A 13,934-nucleotide genomic window follows, 5' to 3' on the forward strand; every position below is an offset into this window, starting at 1 on the left:
AGGACAGCCTTGAGCCCCACATCTGACCCATCCTTCTGCACCACAAAGGGCCAATTGAGCACTTGCTCTGAACAAATTTACTGCTTCAGGGTCTGGAAAGCGGTATCTATTTCCGACGTCCACAGCAATTTCTCAGATTCACAGTGGAGGCATCGGCAGTCGGTGTCACTGCTTTCCTCTAAGCCTCCATAACCTAGCTCTGGCCTACCTTTTTATATTTCCTGGGTCATGCCCTTCTGGCTCCACCCCTCCCGTCACTTCCCCCTTGGGGTTTTATGGTGGCCTGACAATGTGAGGGAGTGTTCATAAGGGGAAGTGGCAGCATCCTATAGACTCCCTCACAATTACACAGCATGAAATCAAACAAATGCATAATAAATAAACATAATGCAATTTATTTTAAACATAGTTTATTTTTCCACTTACAGGCATGAATACTCTGAACATGGTGCAATACTACAGTATTTAAAATTTCTGTAAGTAAGGAAACAGTGTAAATGTGCATTATGATATATATATATATATATATATATATATATATATATATATATATATATATATATATATATATATATATGGTGAACTGTGTAGATGTGTTTGCAGAAGTGCCATACCCTCATCAGCAAACAATATAAAAAATAATACTGGTAAAACATTTATAAAAGTATTTAATACATCACATGAATTTCACAATGAAAGCATTGTGTTACTTTATTGTTAATTGCAGGTCAGAGTCTACACATCTACTGCTCTTTAACTTAAACACAGATAAATTAGAGTTGAAGATAAATCATTGGGTGAAATAAATGAAATGCAAGAATTGCACTTGAGCAATAGGTGCAGGGACTCCAATTCCTACAACACAATCAATAAAAATCCTGGGTGTGATCATAGATTCAAACAGTAGTCCAGCAATGCTTCTGTAAGTTGTGATTAATTTGCTCTATTCGCCCTCTTCTTGATCAAGCTGCACGATTAATCTTGATTCATACCATGGTCATCAGTTCCTTGGATTACTGCAAAGCCTTTCTTTATGATTTCCAAGTTAAAGACCTTAGATGATTACAACTCATACAAACTACTGTGATTAAATTACTAACAAGATCAAAGAAATATGACCATCAGGCTTATTTTTGAAAGGGATCACCGGCGATCTTCCAACACAAATCAGGAGATCGCCAGCGATCTCTCAATCCCGGCCAAATCGGTATTATTGAAAGTTGATTTTGGTCGGCTTCAACTGCTGTTTCATCGCGGCGTCGGCCAACCTTCAAGGGGGCGTGTTGGGAGGGTAGCGAAGGCGGGAATGGGGCGGGGTTACGAGATGGTTGGCTTCACCTTATTATGAAAAAAAAAAAGGCCGGCTCGAACGAGCATTTCGCCGGCCAGACTTGGTCCAAGTATTTTTAGGACCAAGTCCCAAAAAAGAGCCCTAACTGACCAGATGACCACCAGAGGGAAGTGGGGATCACCTCCCCTTACTCCCCCAGTGGTCACCAACCCCCTCCCACACAAAAAAACCAAACAAACATTTTTTGCCAGCCTGTATGCCCAGCTCCCTGACAGCAGTATACAGGTCCCTGGAGCAATTTTTAGTGGGTGCACTGCACTTCAGGCAGGTGGACCAGGCCCATACCCCCCTACCTGTTACACTTGTGGTGGTTAATGTTGATCCCTCAAAAAAAAAAAAACCCACTGTACCCACATTTAGGTGCCCCCCTTTACCCCTTAGGGCTATGGTAATGGTGTAGACTTGTGGGCAGTGGGTTTTGGGGGGGGGGGGATTTGGGGGCCTCAGCACACAAGGGAAGGGTGCTATGCACCTGGAAGTTAATTTTGTTTTTTGAAGATTTTTTAAGTGCCCCCTAGGGTGCCCGGTTTAATACCTTATCCACCTTTGCCCGGTTTAATACCTTATCCACCTTCATATACCTTCAGATCATCATGTCAAAGTTGGCTTGTTGCACCTACTTTCTGTCAGATGTATTTTCCAAGCAGTAAGAGAGGAAATTATCAATGTGGGCTACCAATGAGATGTGTTATTAGTTACTAGGGTGTTTTTGTTTTATTTATAAGCTCTATTGTTGTTTTGGACATCTGAAAACTGTCATTTAGATGTCCATATTGCAAGGATGTCCAAATCCCAGTTATATAAAGCCAGTATAGGGATGTCTAACATTGCAGTACATCTATTTGGCAAGGGGGTGTGGTCTGGGTCTGTTTGGAGTGGGACTAGGGAGAGGCCAAAGTATGGAAGTCCAACTCCAATCACAGAAGGGGAAGGGACTTCCATGTCTAAGAAAATGGATGCTGTTATTTAGACCTGGTACTTGGCATGTCCAGGTTGCAGAAAAGTGCTCTGATTGATCAGCAAACGACAACACAAAAGAAGAACGGGAACCCTAGCAATCCCAAAACCATGCCAAACAAAGCAAAGGTAACAAATGAAGGAAGCTAGATGATATTCAAGGAATAAATATTTATTCTTAAACATCTGAGACGCGACACGATTTCTTTTTCAGTCAAAATGGCCTGCTTCAGGAGTCTTCTAGTGGATGTTTTTTTAAGAAACAGTAGCTATCTGATTTATAATTAATATATTACAATGCCCTGTTGACGGGGCTGCTGGTAAAAAAACTCAATCAAATGGCGATGGAATGTCACCGAACAGCTTGTAAATTAAGAATCTCTGGTGGCCAAGCACTGATATGTGATCACTCAAAAATGTAACATTTTTGAAAATAAATTCACCCAATCTATTAACTATTTCAGCGTCACCTGTGGAGCTTTAGCAAGCATATAGGTAAGACAAGGATCCAATATACAATTTCCCTTTTCAAATTTTAACATCAAATATTTAATCTCTCATGTCTCTATTTCCTTAAAGATTTATTTATTTATCCCATTAATTAGCCTGTCCTCCTGACAGCACAAAGAATGGGTTAGAAATTTACATTTATAATATAATCCAAAAATTAGAGCTAAAGAGCAAAAATCTAAAATCTATAACCAAAATGCTCTTACTAGTATATTATAGACAAAGGAATTGAACTTAATATTAAATTCATGTATTTTAAATAACAGAAACCTCAAGAGTCTAGGGTGCCTACAGAGATGGTCTACCCCTTAACAGGCTCACCATCACTGCTTTCAAGATTACCTCCAAAACCAACTACAGTGTAAAAAAACTCTCTACTGGAGAAAAGACACTCAGGAGGAGTTAATACGTCACGTCTACCAGTTCTACCCCCTCTCCCCCCCCCCCCCCCCCCCCCCCGTTAAGGGGTAGACCATCTCTGTAGGCACCCTAGACTCTTGAGGTTTCTGTTATTTAAAATACATTAATTTATAATATAATACAACAGCAAAACACATAACAAAATAAAATTAGACAATAGTTCCAGCCTGACAATTTCCATTTCAACTCATCAAATTGCCAAACTAAAACAAATACTTTTTAACAGCCTTATGAAATCCTAAAAGATCATTAATGGATCTCACACAGGGAGGAACCTTGTTCCACAATCAGGTCATGAAATAAGAGTTAAGCTGGAGAATGAGCACACTCCAACTGAAACCATTTGGCAGGAGGTAAAAGGAAATGCCTCTCACTCTGAGAATGTAATGATTGCTTAGGAATATAAATTTACCATCAATAATAGAGGAAAAAATAAGCCACACTTTAAATGTGTTTGGGAAAATCCAAATCATACATTTGCAAATCCCTACTACTTCAAACAAATCAGTTCTACTAAATAGTGGTAAAAAAGTGCTCATAAACTTTCAATGGACTGATACAGACCCGTAGATCTTAACTAAATCCATGAGGTCTAATCATGGCACCAGTGGCGTACCTAGGGTAGTTGACACCCGGGGCCCGTCATTTTTTAACACCCCCCTCCAAAATCCAATACTAGGCATACTGAGAATACAAAACACTCAGGACCTATAGAACAATTCTACCATACCATAAGCAGTAATTTCTACGAGTCACACAAGGAAAAGAAAAGCATCTTAAACACTACAGTGAGCACTAGAACACCAATTCACCTATTGTAAAACGAAACCAGACAGAATAATACAGATCGTCAATCCTGCACAGTCAAAGCCAACTGAAAGCCATATCTTTTTCACAAACACAGATACACCCTAATCCACTATAAAATAAGTAATCATAAACTTTCTATTTTAGACAAAAATTAAACTGAAACCCCAAGATGCCTGACTGCATACAATGCAACACCACAGAAACAGAAAATGTCCCCTAGCACTGTGCAAAATATAGACAGCAGATGTAAATTTGAAAAAACTAACAAATACCAATCACCACTTTACAAATTAACAAATAGAAATAAAACAAATAGTCCAATAAAATGGTATTATTTTATTTTCTATAATACATTTAGCTTTCAGAGGCCAAAACCTCCTTCCTCAGGTCAATACAGTATAGTGCTGTTACAGTATCCTATCCTGACCTGAGGAAGGGGGTTTTGTTCTCCGAACGTTAGTCAAAATGTATTTTAATTAGTCCAATAAAAAGATTACCTTATTTACATGTTCTATTTATAAACATTTATTAACACAGCTACAATACTACTTTATCCTAAAGCAAAAAAATAAAAATATATATTTTATTTACAGTTTGTTGTCTCTAGTTTCTGCTTTCCTCATCTTCTTTTCACTGTCTTCCTTCCATCCAGCATCTGCCTTCGCTCTCTCTCTCTGCCATCCAGTGTCTGCCCTCTCTGCTGTCCCCTCCATCCAGTGTCTGCCCTCTCTCCCTGCCCCCTCTCCCTGCCCCTTCCATCTACTGTCTGCCCTCTCTCTTCCTTCCATCCACATCTTCTACCTCTGCCCCTTCCATCCATTTGCCCCAGTCTGCCTTCTCTCCCCCTTCCATCCACTGTCTGCCCTTTCTCTCTGCCCCTTTAATCCACCATTTGCCCTCCCTCTCCCATGCATCCAGGGTCTGCCCTCTCTCGCGCTCCCCCTTCCATCCAAGATCTGTCCCTTCTCTCTCTGCCCCCTCTTTTCAGCCCCCAGTTCCAGCCCCTTTATTCCACCTGGGCGTCCCTTTCGATTATGCCCCTCATAGTAAGCTAATCCTACAGTGTGTGACTTGAGCAGGACTGTACTGAGCTATAGCTACACCCTGTGTGACTCACCCACTGATACCCTCATGTCCATGCCAATGAGAGGAGCTGGGCTGGGAACAAGCTTTGCACTCCCCTCCATATCTGCATCTTTTACAACTGCACTTCTCACACAGCCTTTGGTAGGGTGGTGGACTTGAGTGTGCGGGTCCAGTGAGAAGATGTTGTAGCTGTAATGGAAAGGCCTCTTTTGACTGCTCATGTTTATGTTTCAAGTCCAGCACCTAAATATTACATACAATAGGAATCCCCAGACCCCATTTTACAATGATAGACAAGCTTCCAAAGCATTTGCTGCTTTTTTATTATGAAACAAAACAGCTGCTGCTATTGCTAAAGGACTTAAGCAGAATTCATCCTCACCTCTGCTTTCAGTTCAAATATATCCCCCTATAGCATTGTTCAGTTTGTTCATCTATGTGCTCCAGATTTTGAAAAGAAATAGTGGCCTTGTTTCTTGGTTTAGTCAGGTTGCATAAATTTCTGTAACACAATGGTATCAGTCCACATAGAAAGAATGGTTGGCTTCATGGGACCAGCAATCACCTGCCTTCCCCCACCCCACCACCTTTCACATGATGCCCCTCAAGCATACTGGTTACTTGAGATCCACCTTTCTTATGCATGAGAGATGCTACTGTGAGTGTCTGTATCGGGCCCTGTTCTCTTTTCTGTGCCTGTGTCCGCAAACTACAGCCAGGAGCATGCAGCAAAAGGGGCAGACATTGGTATGTGGTAAAATCTGCAGCTGTGCAACTCTGCGACGGTCACGGCGGAGAGAGGAGTCAGTCAGGAGGAGCCAAACACTGAGGAGACCTAGACGTTACTCTGCAGCAGCAGCAGCAGGAAGGGTGAAGGACAAGGCGCGCAGGGTGCCGCAGGGGGAAGGTGTCTGGCGTCATTACGTAGTAGTCCAGATGGGCGCCTGGGCGGGACTCGTCACGGACCCGGAGACTGAGAGGGAGGGAGAGAGAGAGAGAGAGGAGCCGCTGCCGCTGGAGGAGACAAATGAGCCCGCGAGCTGCAGAGGTGTAAAGGCGCGCGCCGGTGCAGCGTTAGCAGGAGACGGTAGAAGAAGAAGTTAGAACACCCCGTCGTCACCCCCCCATTGGCTTGCACCCGGGGCGGTCCGCTCCCACCGCCCCCCCCCCTCGGTACGCCACTGCATGGCACTACTTTATATTGAAGCTTTTCTAAATTTTTTTATATCAAACCATCATGATATAGTGCTGTAGTGCAACAAAAATATAATACGGAAGTATATAAAGTTTAAACTTAGCTTCAATTTGAGATGTCCTGGGTCCCCAAGAGACCCAACTTGAAAAACAGCTTTTCAAGTTGCTTCAGTTTATTCTGTCATGATTAAAGAGTAGGGATTTGGGATTTTATAACAAACATAGGAATATAAATTGGCAGCTTATCGGAAATATATCTTCATGCCATCCCATAAAACACTTTAAACACCAACATCAGTTTTTTGAAAGTACAATGTTTCTTAATTGGAAGCTAATGCAAAGAAGAAAGAGTAGGTGTAATATAATCTCATAAACCTAAATTCTTCTTCAACAGCTGCATTTTGAAATACTGAAATCTTTTAAAACTCTTATCAGGTGCCCCACAAACAATGCATTGCAATAATCAATGCATGAAATTACATAACCATAAAGCAACTGAGCAAAATCAGATGCTGTAAAATAAGTATGAATCCTGCATAATTGGCATAGATAATAAACTGAGGAATAGACCAGCTGAGAAATATGGTTATCAAAAGTTAATTCAGCATCTCACAAAACTCCCAAACTATGTATCTGGTCTTTCACCACTATCTTAGACCCTTCCCATGATAAAGATGGATGAGAAAACTGATAATTACAATAGAAGGATTGCAAACATCCAACACACAGAATGAATTATTCAGTCTTGCCAAAACATGCTTAACCTGATCCCTTTTCAAAGTCAAAAAAGTTGTCCATACATTCTTCACCTCTATTAAGCATTGCATTTCAGAAGGAAATGGAAGTGCTTTAAATTCTTGTGCAATTGAAGTCACCTTAACCACAAATCGTTTAGCAAAATCATCACAAGTATGTTGAGATGACAATAACTCAATGCAATGTCAATAACTGGGCATACATAAATATTAAAAAGCAATGGGGACAAAGCACCTTGTTGTACACCATATTTCAAAAATGTAGGTTTAGAAAGTTCAGATTCAACCAAAACACTCTGGAATTTATTCTCTAAAAAGAGATCTAAACTAGAGTAGCACAACATGACATATTCCAATTTCCATTAATCTAATTAATAAAATTGTGTGATCGAGTGTATTGAAGGCGACACCTAGATCCAATAGAACCTGTAAGACATCATTGCTTTTATCTAAATATTTTGAACAATCATCAACAATGTCCAACAAAACAGTTTCCATACTATGGAATTTCCTAAAACCAGACTGAAACTCAGAAAAAATCTCCTGCTTCTCAACAAAATCAAGCAGTTGTGTTAAAAACCATCTTTTCTAAAACTTTACATAAAATGGAAAATTAGACACTGGCCTAAAATTATCCAGCAGACCTGTGTCTAATGTAGGTTTCTTCAATATTGGTCACACTACTGTGATTTTACATAAGTACATAAGTATTGCCATACTGGGACAGACCAAAGATCCATCAAGCCCAGCATCCTGTTTCCAACGGTGGCCAATTCAGGTTACAAATACCTGGCAAGATCCCAAAAAAGTACAAAACATTTTATGCTGCTTATCCCAGAAATAAGGAGTGGAGCTTCCCCAAGTCCATTTTAATAATGGTCTATGGACTTTTCCTTTAGGAAGCTGTCCAAACATTTTTTTAACCCCGCTAAGCTAACTGCCTTTACCATATTCTCTGGCAACGAATTCTAGAGTTTAATTACACATTGAGTGAAGAAAGAGTTTCTCCAATTCATTTTAAATTTGCTACTTTGTAGCCTCATTGCATGCCCTTTAGTCCTAGTATTTTTGGAAAGAGTAAACAAATGCTTCACGTCTACCCTTTCCATGCCACTCATTATTTTATAGACCTCTATCATATCTCCCTTCAGCCATCTTTTCTCCAAGGAAAGACCCCTAGCCACTTTAGCCTTTCCTCATAGGGAAGTCGTCCCATCCCCTTTATCATTTTCCAAGTCTTAGGAACAATTCCCAATCTCAAAGAGTCATTAATCAAAGGCATAACAGACTTAAGCGTTACATGATTCACAGCCACTAGTAAAGATGAAGGGCATGGATCAAAAATTAAAGCTAAGGGATGCAATGAAACATTTAATTTTCCGAGGTCATCCAGTGAGACAGCCTAAAACTGACCTCAAATATTACATTTAGCTCTCTTCTGAGCACAAGAATCAGATTGATCTAACAAGACTGTCCAACAGCAATTTTCTTTAATGCCAGATCCTTCTATCCCCTCCCCTATTCCAGCTTCCTTATGCATTTAGACTAGAGAAGGAAATTTTAAGTTTTAGAAGAATGTTAAAGATATTTTAGAGGATGTGTACCCAGCCAGCATGGTAAAAATCCCATGCTGTTTAGTATGGGTTAAAGTGGGATACTGGCAAGTTATGGGCAAAGAGAGAGAGAGTGGCCAGCACTGACATTACAGCACTGACATTACTGCTGCTGATAGCTTGGGTGGCCTTAAGACTACCGGCAGTAAAGGTAGCCGTGGCCCCCCAAAAGCAAGACACCCCCAAACTTTCCCTCCAACTGCCTCACCCCTATCATCACCCTCCTGATCATTACCCATCCCAGCAAAGCCACCCGCCCCCAAAGTGTATCAGTATAGACCTCATCAAAATGGACTCCTCATGTAAAGACCCCCTCAATCTAAGTCCTATCTGAAAAGACCATACCCCTGACCCCCAAGGATTTACCCAGGGATATCCCTGGTCTTCTAATGGAAGGGGCAGGAGCAGTCTTCCTTTGCTCCTATCCTATTGCCTCCCAAGTTGAAAATGGCAGCTCTGATTCCTCTTGGAATCACTGATCCCTCTCAGCTGAGCAGGAGTCCTCCAACTGCATTGCTGCCAGGAGAGGGTGGTGCTTCAGTACTGTGTTTTCAATTGCTAGAGACAGACAAGTTACCTGGAGTCCTGCAGAGCTTGCCTGTCCCCCATTACTGAAAATCTGATAGTGAAACAGCACCCTCCACTGGCAGGACTGTAGAGGGAACAGTTGTTGGAAGGAATCTGTAAAAACAAAAAAAAACATTGCAGCAATTGTCTTTGCTTCACCACTCATACTCACAGGCTCTGCAACGTCCTCAGGAGCCACATGATCCCTATTTGGCAGAAAGGAGGCAAAACAAAGCTCTTGTTTCATTTTCCTTGACCCCAAGACAAATTTGGTATTTTAGGGACAATCCCTCCATAAGGCCTGAGACTCCTGGGAGGCCAAAAAGAAGCAAAGGACAATCAAACTCTCTCATTTTCCTGTCTCCAATAGCCCCCACTGTTTGGGTTCAGGGCCTGAGCCACTGGAGCTTTAAGCTAATTTAACTCATTATCTGTCTTTTAATGGCAGAAAAGAGGCAGAATACAGTTTTCCCTCCAGAATACTTCAATGTATGACTTCTGTGATATCATTAGCTCCTCCCCTGCTGATTTCCAGTGCTGAAAGCCAACTAGATAATAAAATCCAATATCATTCCTCATACATATGCTAGGGTACATGGTACTTCTGCATTACAACACAGAACATGTAGTCAGTATTAGGATTACCACAAAAGCAAACACAATACTCACTAGAGCTGTTGGTGAACTAGATCACTTATGCTTCCATGGAAGAGCAGGAAGTAAAACTTTCATTTCACAAATGATTTATAAGAACGAAATTTCCAGTTTTCACACACCTTACCTTTGCAAAATCTACTATAATAAAATGCACCCTCATCGTTCTGAGAACACTGACGTCACTGTAGGCACTCACACACAGGTTCGTAACTTCATGGTGGTGAAGCCACAACATTCACCATGTCGGCAGGCCCCGCCCTCGCGTCACACATGATGACGTTGAGGGCAGGACACGAAAAAAATCCAAATCAACGAACGGAGAGCAGTACTCCTCCCCTTCCAACAAATCCCAGCCGAAAACGCCGACGTGACCAGCACCCCGGCCCCTTTCAACACATCGCCCCGCCCCTTTGAAGGTACCGGCCCGCCCCCGGTAACACACTCTTCCCCTCAACACCTTCCCACCCCCCTGTCACCTCCTATCCCCTTACGCCAATATCCCTGGTGGTCTAGCGGTACCTGTTCCAGGGGTGTAGCCAGACACCCAATTTTGGGTGGGCCTGGGCCCAAGATGGGTGGGCAGAAGAATACTGCCTTGTCCCACAAGTGATTTGATCTCTCCCTCTCTCGCCCGCATACCATATGGTCTCTCAAACATCCCCCCACCGGCATACCTTTTAAATAGAAGATTTTCACTGGCAGCAACTAATACACTGGCAGCAACTAATACTGGCAGCAACACTGCTCATGTTGGCCCCACAGCATGTATCAGTCGCTGCTTGCTGCAGGTGAAGATCTGCTATTTACAATGTATGCAGGAGGAACAGTTGTTGGCAGTTTTCGGCTGGTGGGGCTTGGGAACCCCTGCCTGTCACATCATAGGTGTGCAGCTACTGTGTGGGCCTGAGCCCAAAGTGGGCGGGCCCACCCTTGGCTACGCCACTGACCTGTTCGCTCGGGCAGGAACGAAGGAAACCCCGCTATCCTGCCCGCAGCGCTGCTGCTAGCTGCCCGGCTGCATCGTGTCTGAGTCCAGCTCTCGGTGAATCAAAATGGCCGCCGAGAGTTCAAGCTGCCTCGCGAGACTTCAACTCACGGCGGCCATTTTTAAACGCCGACAGCTGGACTCCAACACGATGCAGCAAGGAACCAACCAGCACCGCTACGGGCAGCAAAGAGGGGGCTCTTTCTTTCCTGCCCCGACTGAACAGGTACCTCTAGACCACCAGGGAGACAAGCATAAGGGGAGGGGAAGGGAGTCCGGTGCCGGCTAGGGCCTGTTTCATCACCGCCAGAAGCGGGCCTTTCCCACTAGTAAATAAATAAATAAATACTTTTTTTGAACATCTCACTCTGAGACAAGCAGCAAGATGAGGTGGAGAAGCATTTCCGAAAGGACATCCAAGACAGAATAGGGATGTAGAACATCCCAAATGGATGTCCATCTCACATGTATTTTCAGACAAGAAATTTCAAGATTTCCTGTTCGAAAATACATGACATGGACGTTCGTGTGCTGGAGACGTCCATCACGAACAGCCATTTTACAAACTGGAAAGTCCAATTTCTGAACTGGGGTGGGGGGGAGAAGATAAAACAAGGGACATGGCCATCTGTATGGCAGCATTCTTAGAAAATGGTCACAGAGATGTCCATGCAGTATAGTAGTTAGTGTAGTGGACTATAAACAAAGGGATTCAGGTTCAAATCCCACTTATACTCTTTGTGTGTGTGTGTGTGTGTGTGTAATTGTGTGTGTAATTGTGAGCCCTCCAAGAATAGAAAAATACCATCTATACCTGACTGTATACCATTTCATAGCTTTCAGGCTTGCAGGTGGCTTATATATTTAGGAACAGTAGGAATTTTTTCTGGAAGGCACACAATTTAAAAAAATTAAAAAGGATAAAAGTGGGATTTGAACCCAGACCCCTTGGTTTATAAGCTTTTGAATTAGCCACTAAGCTACTCCTCAACCAGTAGATGGGTCTGTTCATAACGCCCATAATACCTGAAGCTATCCTTTCCAGTTTCACTTTCACGGGAGAGGGATGGCAACCACTAAGGTATTAAGGAGGTGTCATGTTTTAATCCTTATTGTGGCCAGCTGCTCAATCAGAGTACCTTTTTGTACACTAGACGTGACTGCAACAGGTCTAACTCAGTATGTCCTTTTTAGACTTGGTCATTTCCTTCCTTTCGGTAGTCACTGTTGGAAGCCCTAAGTTTGGGCCCTCCCTAGTCCCACCCAAAATACACCCACAACACTCTTTCTCGCTATTTGGATATACAACAGTGTCGGACATCCCAATCCTGCCTTTGCAAAATCAGGATTTGGACATTTCAATCACATGAATATCAATTTTGGCATTTTGGGTCAACAAATATAAAGGAAACAGACTGTTTCCATCACAAACTTAGCAAACTTTTGTCTGCAGGCATTTTGGGTCATCCATATGCTTCAAAAATAAGCACCTTAGCATTTCTTCCACAGTGCAAACGTAAAACTAATAGTGAAACTCATTTAATAAAATTAGGCCCTCCATATTTTCCTGATGGCACTATTACACCAACACTGAAGCCTGAGCAAATTCTAGCCATGTGAGACTAGCCAAATTCTAGCCAGAACAGCTGTGCTTCACTATTACCTATATACTCAGGATGGTGTCTCCATATCGGTTAATTTTGCATATACCATGACAGTAATGAACTTCATGTCTTTGAGTGCCTGGGGGTCCTTTACTACATGTATCAAACGTTGCTTACACTTAGACTATTTTGTGTGTTGATGTCACGTTGGACCAGCTCAAATAAGAGTAGATAAAATGCTTCAATACACCAAGCATTAATATATTGTCTCTGAAAATCCTTGTCCAAACTATAATTTATCTATTTTCATGTTCTTGGAATCATGCAATGATTTTTTTTTCTTTCCATTTAATTACTTCCTAAATACTATAGTACATATATTTTCCTCCTATTATCCTTTAAATCTGACTAATTGAAATGTTATCAAGAGTAGACATCTACTTAGAAGCCCATATTGATGTATCTACAAAGCAAATAGCTCACAAAAAAATGTTCTTTTTGAGTGGATGGCTTAACTTGCTAATTGTCTGCCAAACTGATTTTTGGGGATGGAAAAGAATGCTTCTGGCAAGGTTTCATAGGGAAATGGGATATGAGATTTATGATCCTTAATAAAACTAAAGTTTGATTTGTTGAGCAACTGTGTATAACTTGAGCCTTTTAAACCTGCTGAAGCTTGAAGGAAGGGTAAGAAAGGAACCGGGGAGAGACAAAAAGAAAGAGTGAGGTTTCACAGCGAAGCTTTAAAATATTTGGATCACCTTCAGCTCACCCTTGCATGAAATTATTTTGGCATGCACGGAAGATGGATTTGGCGTCTAGGCATTTATGCAAGAGAAATGCAAGCACAGAGCAAAGAAGGAGCAAAGCATTCCTATAAAATTTGTTGTTTTTTTTCTCCAGAAAATGCTTGTTTGATCAACCTACTTTTATTATCTTTGGACAAACAGGCTATTATCTAGAACATTTGTCTGGCCTCTCTAACAGGAAGAAGAGAGAGAGTAAGTAAGTAAAGTGTTCACATGAGTTCTTAAGACTCTGTGATGTATCAGCTTTTTAAACAGTAGTTTGTGAACTAATTTAACCAACTCACCCACAATTGCTGGTATAGATCTTAATAAATCCATTGGTTACAGCCCCTGCATTATGTGGTTTTGCAGGGGAAGAATGCAAAAAAAAAAAAAAATTAGAAAAGTTTATGATTTCAATAGTGTTTATCTACCAACTGCTAATGAAGTCGAAACTTGTGCAAACATTGCTGCTGCTCCAAAGCAGTGAGTGGGACACTATTCCCTCCAATCAGGAGGAGATATACCAGGGTCCTCAAGTTCTGGTAAGGGCCACAAGTCCCTTGTGCCTCATCAAGGGCTCATGAATGGTTTTCAATAGAGACATTGCAAGTACAATGGCATGCAAATGATTGGG

The sequence above is a fragment of the Microcaecilia unicolor genome, chromosome 2, assembly GCF_901765095.1.
Source record: "Microcaecilia unicolor chromosome 2, aMicUni1.1, whole genome shotgun sequence".
NCBI classification, from domain to species: Eukaryota; Metazoa; Chordata; class Amphibia; order Gymnophiona; family Siphonopidae; genus Microcaecilia; species Microcaecilia unicolor.